This window comes from Panthera uncia, chromosome A2 (genome assembly GCF_023721935.1).
Source record: "Panthera uncia isolate 11264 chromosome A2, Puncia_PCG_1.0, whole genome shotgun sequence".
Taxonomy (NCBI): domain Eukaryota; kingdom Metazoa; phylum Chordata; class Mammalia; order Carnivora; family Felidae; genus Panthera; species Panthera uncia.
Genome location: NC_064816.1, coordinates 89,008,866 through 89,018,370, shown reverse-complemented (window position 1 = coordinate 89,018,370; position 9,505 = coordinate 89,008,866). Strand labels below are relative to the sequence as shown.

At 38.1% G+C, this 9,505-nt stretch overlaps 1 pseudogene; it reads left to right on the top strand.

Annotated features, from left to right (window-relative positions):
• The first annotated feature begins 4,057 nt into the window (after nucleotides 1-4,057).
• LOC125930415 (60 kDa heat shock protein, mitochondrial-like) lies at nucleotides 4,058-8,722 on the top strand (annotated as a pseudogene).
• The last annotated feature ends 783 nt before the right edge of the window (nucleotides 8,723-9,505 follow it).

Below are 9,505 nucleotides of genomic sequence, written 5' to 3'. Positions count from 1 at the left end.
GCTCATTTGACTTTTTGAAGGTCTAATGCCATTTTAGATTTAGAATCTTCTTGAAAAATAAAACTTAAGGCTTCTATTTCTTTTTTATTGCAATAGAATACTAGCAAATACCTACTAGATATTATTCACTTTGATCTATCCATTATTTTAAAAGAAAAGAATGCATATTAGCCTGGATCCTAAAGCTTACCACTATTTTTATGACAATTTTTTCCTTAAAATAAAATGACATGCATTAATTATAGGATTCATGGAAAATAAAGAAAAGTATAAAGAGAATTTTAAGTTCATATGACATTTCTGAATGAAAGTTTTTGTGTTTCTCTAAGCTAATTCAAATATATTTTCCCTGTTATTGGGAGATTATAAAGGTTTCATAAACCCTACTAAGACTTTAAAGAAATGAATATCTATACTTTTTTTTTTCCATTCACCAGGAGTAACTATAAATAGATACTCTTCATATAAGGATATGAGTTGAATAGAATGTGTTTATCTAACGTTATTAGAAAGATTATATCTACATGCTAGGACTTCTATACCAGAAATAATTTAAGGCAATTTATACCAGCTCATGTTGGAATAATGGGAAGAAAATGACATATACTCACTGTGTTGAAATTTGTAGGAAAATGTTCTTGCAGAACTCCCATAAAATGTTTAATTTCAAAAGCAAAGAAAAATTTCATTCTCATTAGGATAGCTATTATTCAAAAAGAAAAAAGAACAAAGAAAAGAAAAAGAAAGAAAGAAAGAAAGAAAGAAAGAAAGAAAGAAAGAAAAAAAGAAAGAAGAAAGAAAGAAAGAAAAAGACAGACAAGAAACTAACAAGTGTTGGTGAGGATGTGGAGAAATTGGGGCCTTTGTACATTCCAAAAGCAAGTTCAAAGCTCATAAATTTTGAACTATTTTTCAAGGTTAAAAATAATTCTAAGACAAAAATGCACTTGATATTTCTCAGGTTTTTTTTTTTTTTTTTTTTTTTTTTTTTTTTTTTTTTTTACTGTGATATGATCAATAAAGAATAGTAAGCCAAATGAGAGCTTCATATTCTGTTCATTTATGCAGTTTCAATGTGTTTAGAACATCTAAAAATGACTAATTTTGTCATCTCCCTTTTGGTAAACACATCTAAGCTAGTGAGAAGCACATTTATATTTCCTGTCAGACAAAAATATGTGGAAAGATGTCAAAAGTAGACAGGACATACATGATACCTTTTCTCACAACTAAAATATATCTTAAAATATCAAGTTTGGTACTGAGAGTAAAATGACATGAGCTAATATAAAACCTTCATCTTAATACCATCTCTCTGCATCATATGGAGTATATTTTTTATGGAATGTATAAGAAAGACGTAAGAATATCTACATATATAATGACTTACAGAGTAAAAGAATTTATAACAAAGACCTTTGTGATATGAGTTCTGTTAGGAAATAGCTAAAGGAGCTAAAGCAAATGCTAATTAAAAGGTTTTAAAGTGAAAATGGGGAATGGGCTAGATGGGCAATGGGCATTAAGGAGGGCACTTGTTGGGATGGGCACTGGGTGTTATACATAAGTGATGAATCATTGAGTTCTATTCCTGAAATGATTATTGCACTACATGTTAACTAACTTGGATTTAAATTAAAAAATAAATTTAAAAAACTAAATAAAGTAAAAATGTGGCAAATCAAATTAAACTATGATACAGACAGAAGAACTATCAAGAGGTGCTGAGGAGGAGTAGACTGCTCACTTAGAGACAGGTTGCACAGACACCTTTATGCAATATTTGGAAAATATCCAAGATCAGCAAATACCTCAGTTACTTTCTTGGCTTTTACATGGCTCCATACCTCATATCAATATGCACCAGAATGCCCAACTTTCACATATTTTTCAAGTCAGAAAAATGCGCCCTGGGGATTAACATGTATAGATTTCTATTGGAGGTCAGGCATAAAAAAGAATGGTGATGAATACTTGTAATTCGATCCTCATTTATTTTAGCAGTTTGTTAATTATCAAATATAATCAGTGTTTCCTAATCACTCTGTAGCTGAAAACAAGGGTTCATGTTGGATGATTTAACAGACCGTAATGTAGGATTTATAATCCAAATACCCTTTTCCTACCTCTGAAATACATATGTAAAGAAATAAGATTAGGAAAATGCACCTGTTTAAAAATAACAAATCTTAACCATTGGCCAGAAATCTGTGTCCATAAAGGACATGCTCAGTAGTTACAAAACACATTTTCCTTTGAAAGTGAACTACCAGGAGAATAGGATGTTTAGCAATCCATACAATGAAGAGCAATAAAAATGTGGGATATTACATCTTGGAGTAAAGATCAGACACACTGAGCTAAGTTGTTCTATGCAGCCTTGCGCAAAAAGATCACTGAAGAAGACAGGCATTAGAATCTTCCAGAACTTTGCTCCAACTTGAGTGATTTCTGAATCCATACACCCGAGACAAGGCAGGGAGTTGGAGATAGGGAGGATTATGGGAAAAGTGTGCAGAGAAGCACTTAGGTCAGACTCTCTAGATGTGCAGTCGTGGTGGGTACTCTACTGAGCAGAATGCCTCCCAGACTTAGCGGGCTCTGTCGCAATTTCCTTTGAAGTCCTAAGAAAGTAATCGATCATTCTTGATTCATCATTTCTGGGCGCAGAGATCATGCTCTGGTGAGCAGGCACATTTGTCATTAAGGTTGGCCTGAGACAGCGGAGGGCAGAAAAGGGCAGCTCGGTTCCCACTCTGTCACGCGTTTGCCTGGAAGCTGCAGCTTTCCTACATTTTCTCCTAAAACTGTCATCTTTCCCATCAAAAACTTTCACATAAACACGTGGTGTGTTACTCTAATGGATAAAGTCAATCAAATATATTCTGGTTCTAGTTGCATTTATTAAGTTCAAACAAGTCCACATAGGTACTGAAATATGTTAAAGGTATTTTGTTTGCTTGTTTTCCAGGGGGATTTTATTTAGCTTCCCCCCCTCCGCCCCCCGCTCAGGTTTAGTGACTAATTTCATGAGAAAATAGGCCAATTCACTGAAACAATCCTTTCCATGAAAATGAGAAATCCATTTCCATATAATGGCAAGTCACATTAATTCCCTGTGACTTAGGTCCTTACACAAAAAATTGGGAGAAAATGATGCTTTTTGTACGTTTCTCAGAGGTACTCCAGGTAGTAATGAGATGGTGTCTTTAGAGTCTAGGAGTTCCCTGAGGAGATGTACAATACAACTCAAATTACCACTCCATTATGATTTATCTTTGCTTTATATAAGCTGTTTACTGTTAGCAGCATTTTCCATGTAGAAACCTTTTATATTGCCAAAGTGCATTAGCCATGATGTTTATTTCTACTCCTTGCTTGTAAAGGGTCGGAGGCTACAAAACAGAACTTTTAACTGCATTAGGTGTAACTATTGTCTTCCAGCACTAATTTGTCCTTCCTTAAATGACTTCTATACAGCAAGCAGCTTTGAAAATGTGAGCAAGAGCTCCCAAGGGACAAGTGAAATGCAACACAGCGGTAGAGGAAAGCTAATTTCCAGTCGCATGAAGGAAATGGAAGATGGGCCCAGCTAACATTGTAAAACATACAGAGATAAACAGCACACTCTCTCCGCCGTGCCTGGCCTTATGTGCAAGGAGCTGAGGTCCCTCTTGCACCCTCTCAGCAAGTCAGCCCTCCGGGAGCTACCATTCTCAGTCATTGGGGCCCCATCACCAAGACTCAAGCTTACTATCTCTCACTTTCAGAGCCCAGGATAGTCTCATCCATTTTTTTTTTTTTTTGCCTCCTGCCGAGTGAATCTATAGCACTGGTTCTTCTCAGGTCTCAGGGCTGCCATCTTAGTTTATTCACCTCACCTCTCCTAGAGTATTCCGGCTGCCACCAGCTACCACCAGGCTGTTTTTCCTGAACCTGAACCCATTTCTACTTTGAACTCATCTAGTAAACTTGTGTCCAACTTTTGCCTCAATCTCAGGACCCTCCATCATTTAAGTTAAAGCACTGTAATGGAGCAGTTTAAAACACTGGGGTGATGGCCAAAAGATTGCACTTCCAATTGCTGACTGTTCTTTACCAGCTGCGGGACTCTCCAGAAAATTGCTTCTTTAATTCTCAGCTCCTTCAGCTGAGAAGTAAGAGAAATAATCCTTCCCTCTCCCCCTCTCCAGGGGGTGGTTGTTAGGAATAAGAGACAATGTAGGCAAAGTGTTGAGCACAATGTCCATCACGCTATATGTAACAAGTAGTAGTTGCTGTTGTTGCAAAATCTGGCTTCATTCCAGCCATGAAAATCACATCTTTTAAGAGTGGACAACAGTAAGGGCCCCTGGGTGGCTAAGTTAAGCGGTTAAGCATCTGATTTTGGCTCAGATCATGATCACACTGGTCATGAGATTAAGCCCCATGTGGGGCTCTGCGCCGACAGCAGGAAGCCTGCTTGGGATCTTGTCTCTCTGCCCCTCCTCCACTCATGCACTCTCTCAAAATAAATATATTTTTTTAAAGAGTATACAACAACACAATAATAGTGATAGTAGCTAACATTTGTTCAGTACTTCCTAGGTATCGGGTCTTAGTGTAAGTGCTTGACACACGTCAACCCATTAATTCTCAAAATATTCCCTTAAAATAGATATGATGGTTGCCTTAATTTTACTAACAACAGAAGTGTGGCACAAAATGATCACATGATGCCTAGGTTACACCAGGAAGTGGGGGGGAGCTGGGACTCAAATCTAGTAAACCTGGATCCAGAGCCTGTGTTCCTGGCCTATGCCTCAATGGTTCCCCATTCCCTCCCTGGAACCTGTGGGCTGCTATTTCTCTTTTTTGGAATTTCTTCCCTTTCAACTCTAGAGTTCCCTATCTTACGCATTATTCGAGTCCCACTTCAGGTCCCCCTTTTCCCAGAAAATGCTTCCAGTTCTCACTGCATTCATTCTTTTTCTGAACTCTAACAATCCTGTGTTACATAATGTGGCACTTAATTACACACTGCATCATATTATTTTAAAATTTTTCCCACCCATGTTGTTTGCCCTTAGTAGCCTTCTAGGACCTTGAAAGCCGCAACTCTATCTTTCCTATGCACAGCACAGTACTGAGTCATTGGGGTGGGTTCTCAATCAAGACATGGAGATTGTTACATATTGTAATCTTCTGCATAATATTGCTTTGCCTGTATAGTGCTGTTTCCTGAATTTTATATATGCTACCTCATTTGAATTGCAGGCAATTATTCACATACAAAAATACTCAGTAAGTATTTGATAGGTCATGTTACCAGGCTTGAATGGAAAGCAAGCTTAGTATCTCTCTGGAACCCCTCTTCTAACCCAAACTCACACAATTCCTGAATCGTCCTCAGAAGAATGAGGAGCTGTGACAGATAAAAACAATTTTTCTAAAGTTTGAGAATACCAAGTTTGGGGATCCGCAGAATCCTTAGATAGATCCATTTTTTTTAAGGCATTTTGAGAACTTATAATTTTCTAAGAAGACAATTTCCTTAAGAGTCATACATAAGTAGAGCTCTTACCACCAGGCAATTTCCTCTGACATTTTCTTTAAAATTTCGATCTTTCCTCTTTCATTGGATGACTCCTCCTTGCAGCTTTTGGTGTTTTGCTAAGTGCTTCCTTCCCCCTCCTCTGTGATTATAGCCTCTAACATGGCCAGGCAGTTATGAAGTCCACTCTTTAATCAACATTTGTCCATGTGAGGCATAATTGGTCTTTTCATCTTACTAGCGATGATGAGCTGCCTATCCAGGCTGGCAATATTTTATTACTTCTCAGTAATACCCCTCCAAAATGGAAATAATTTAATGTTTGGACTATTTTGGCAGCCTTTCTGACTCTCAAATAAATTGTGCTAAATATAAATCCATGTTTACTGAGAGACCTCCCACAGTGTTGAAGATATTTTGATTATCTTTGAAATTAGAACAAAGCCGACTTAGATATTGGGCTTTTAAAATGTAATTCTCTGTACAAAGCACAGCACAAAGTCAATTTCAGTTCTATGTTCCCTCCAATCAAACATCTTCACAGAGAGGTGAACTTGCCTTTATCCTTTCTAAGGAGGGCAGGTAGCATTCCAAAGCCATACCACTTCTGGCTTCCCCATCAGGTTCCTAACAGTCCAAAGGAGGGGAAATTTATAAAATGTTTTCTTATGCTTCCATATAGAAAACATAAATGACTCAGATGACAAGTAGTTGATAGAACAGTTCTTCAAACTATACAATATATCTGAGTTTTATACTTGGGCTCCTAAAATGAATTCATAAAGCTTAATCCCTAAGTTCCTAAAATACAGGAAACTGGCACAACAAAATTTCTTTCATTTTGTCCTCTGGTAGTAAAATACCCAATTTCCTAAAGGAAAAGACAAACATTTTTGAGTGCTACTGTGCCAAGCAGTTGGCTACACACTTTTCACAGATATTACCTAATTATACCTTAGATACTTTGGAGAAATTTTAAGCCTGTTTCATGGGTCAGTGAAATAGGTGACTATCTTTTCCTGTGACAGATTGTGAAGATCACAATTTTTAACATCGGTGTTTTTTAAGGGCCTTGAAAAACATATACATTCTAACTGTGACAATATTAGGGGTACTCAGTTATAGTTGTTGAACTAGGTCAGGGGAACCTAGAATAAATAAATAAAGAACAAAAAAAAGAATCAATAAATATTCCTTTTGGTTTTAGTTTTCTTCATTTATTTTAAAATGTTTATTTATTTATTTTTGAGGAGAGGAGGGGCAGCGAGAGAAGGAGAGAGAGAATCCCAAGCAGGTTCTGCACTGTTAGCACAGAGCCTGACCTGGGGCTTGAACCCATGAACTGTGAGATCATGACCTCAGCCGAAATCAAGAGTCAGATGTTTAACTGACTAAGCCACCCAGGTGCCCCTCCACTTCTGTCTTATTGAAACTATTCAGTGTTTAAAGTTTTTGGTGTTGCTGTTGTTGTTTGGTTGGTTTTGTTTGTTTGTTTGTTTGTTTGTTTGTTTTTTCCCTCTCTCCAGCTTGGGCCAGTCCCAGTCTGGTAAAACTGTCAATGAAGATGCTGCTTCTCTGTTATTCATTTCACTTCTTTCCTTCCTCAAAGTGGTATTTTTGAAGAGAAGCTTCATGCAGAATAGCAAAGCCTTACATGGCTGGTGCAGTCATAAGCTGCATCAGAGTATTCTCCAGGGTAGGTGTGTAGTCTCTCTTTCCTTCTTGGATGCATTTGTGGTGTTTTCAGAGGTACTTTCTCTGGGTCGTCTTCTATATTACAATTCCCTTGATAAGTCAATGCCTCCTCCAGTAGGCTGCTTTGCTCCACCTGGACTGCTGGTTCCTCTCCTGGGTCACTTGTGGTTGAGGTCATCCTCCAGGGACATGCCCCTTCAGAATGGCAGATGGGCCACAGCGTTCTAACATGAATCGCTCAGGGGGCCCCCCAGAATAAAGGGCCCCTCTTTTCCAATGAGATGCAACTCCATTCTCTTTACTCTATAGGCAGGTATACCATTCCAGTTAATCTTTTGGCTTTTGACCTCTCTTGGTGAGAATCAGATACTAATTCCACTGGAACTGATTTCATAACATCTCAAGATATAACGTACCTAGTATGGTTTACTGAAGGCATGAAGTTTGATTGAGGTTATATTTCTCCATACTTTATTAATACATCAAAAGGTCAGAATGTGAATTCTAAGATGCATACATTTTATTGAGCGAAAGGAAAATTTCTAGTGTCTGGTCCTTTGCACCTTTTCTTGAAATTGCCAATGCTCACCATAAGCCCTTGGTCATAATTGCTGAAGATGCTGATGGAGAAGATCTGAGCATACTCATTCTGAAATTAGCTAAAAGTTGGTCTTCAGGTTATAGCAGTCAAAGTTCCAGGTTTTGGAGACAAGAGAAAGAAACAGCTTAAAGACATGGCTATTGCTACTGGTGGCAGTGTTTGAAGAAGGACTGACTCTAAATCTTGAAGATGTTCAGCCTTACAACTTCAGAAAATTTGGAGAGGTCATCATGACCAAAGATGATGCCATGCTCTCAAAAGAAAAAGGTGACAAGCGTCCAGTTGAAAAATGTATTCAAGAAATATATTGAACAGTTAATATCACAATTAGTGAATATGAAAAGGAAAAGTTGAATGAACATCTGGTAAAACTCTCAGATGGAACAGCTGTGCTGAAGGGTGGTGGGACAAGTGGTGTTGAAGTGATTGAAAGGAAAGACAGAGGCAGAGATGCCCTCAATGCTATAGAAGCTGCTATTGAAGAAGGCATTGTTCTGGGAGGGGGTTGTGGCCTGCTTTGGTGCATTCCAGCCTGATTCAATAACTCCAGCTAATGAAGGTTGAAAAGTTAGTAATTATTGAAATTATTTGAAAGAACACTCAATATTCCTACAATGACCATTGCTAAGAATGCAGGTGTTAAAGAATCACTGATAACTGAGAAAATTATACAAAGTACCTCAGAGGTTGGTCATGACGCTATGCTTGAAGATTTTTGGGATATGGTGGGAAAAGGAACCAATGACCCAACTAAGTTTATAAGAACTGCTTTATTGGATCTTCCTGGAGTGGCCTTTCTGTCAACTACAGCAGAAGCTGTAGTCACTGGAATTCCTTAAGAGAAGGACCCTGAAATGGGCGGAATGGGTGGCATGGGAGGTGACATGTTCTAATTCCTAGAATAGCGCTTTACTATTATAAATGCACAGTGAGAGGAAGGTCAAAGCAGTCCTCCTCAACAATAACTTCAGAGACATCAGCTGAAGGAAATGACTGAGGAAAAGGCTGACTGGTGGTTAAGAAAATCACAATACGGAGCCTGGGTGACTCAGTCAGTTGAGCATCAGACTCTTTGATTTCAGCACAGGTCAGGATCCCAGGGTCATGGGATCCTTCACTGAATGTGGAGGCTGCTTAAGATTTTCTCACATTCGCTCTCTAAAATAAAATTTTAAAAAGTCATATAACCATCAGTTACTAGTTTCAACTGACAACATTCAATGGTTTACTGCGGTCACCGTATTACATGCCTACAGACAACTTATTTTGTGTCTTTAAATAAAAAGACATTTGTACATTCCTGTACTGAATGCAAGAGCCACGTACCAACGTACTACTTTCAACATAAATCACTGGGGCATTTTTATGACTATTCTGTTAAAATCGGGATTTTAGTGCTTGCCATCTCCAGATGAAAAGTTAAGAAGCAGCCTCTCTGTGGAAAGCAAGAATAATTGTGTGGAAAGTAGCTAAATATCCAATTATGTGACAACCTTCGTGTAATTAAAATTTAAATTTTAAAAAGAAGAAGAAGAAGGAGAAGGAGGAGAGGAGCACATGTCCTGGAGCCAGGTGTCAGACCTGGGCTCAAATCCTGGCTCTGCCACCAACCTGCCAAATAATCAGGAGGAAGTTACTGAAATTCTCCATGCCTGCTACCCTAATCTGTGAATGGT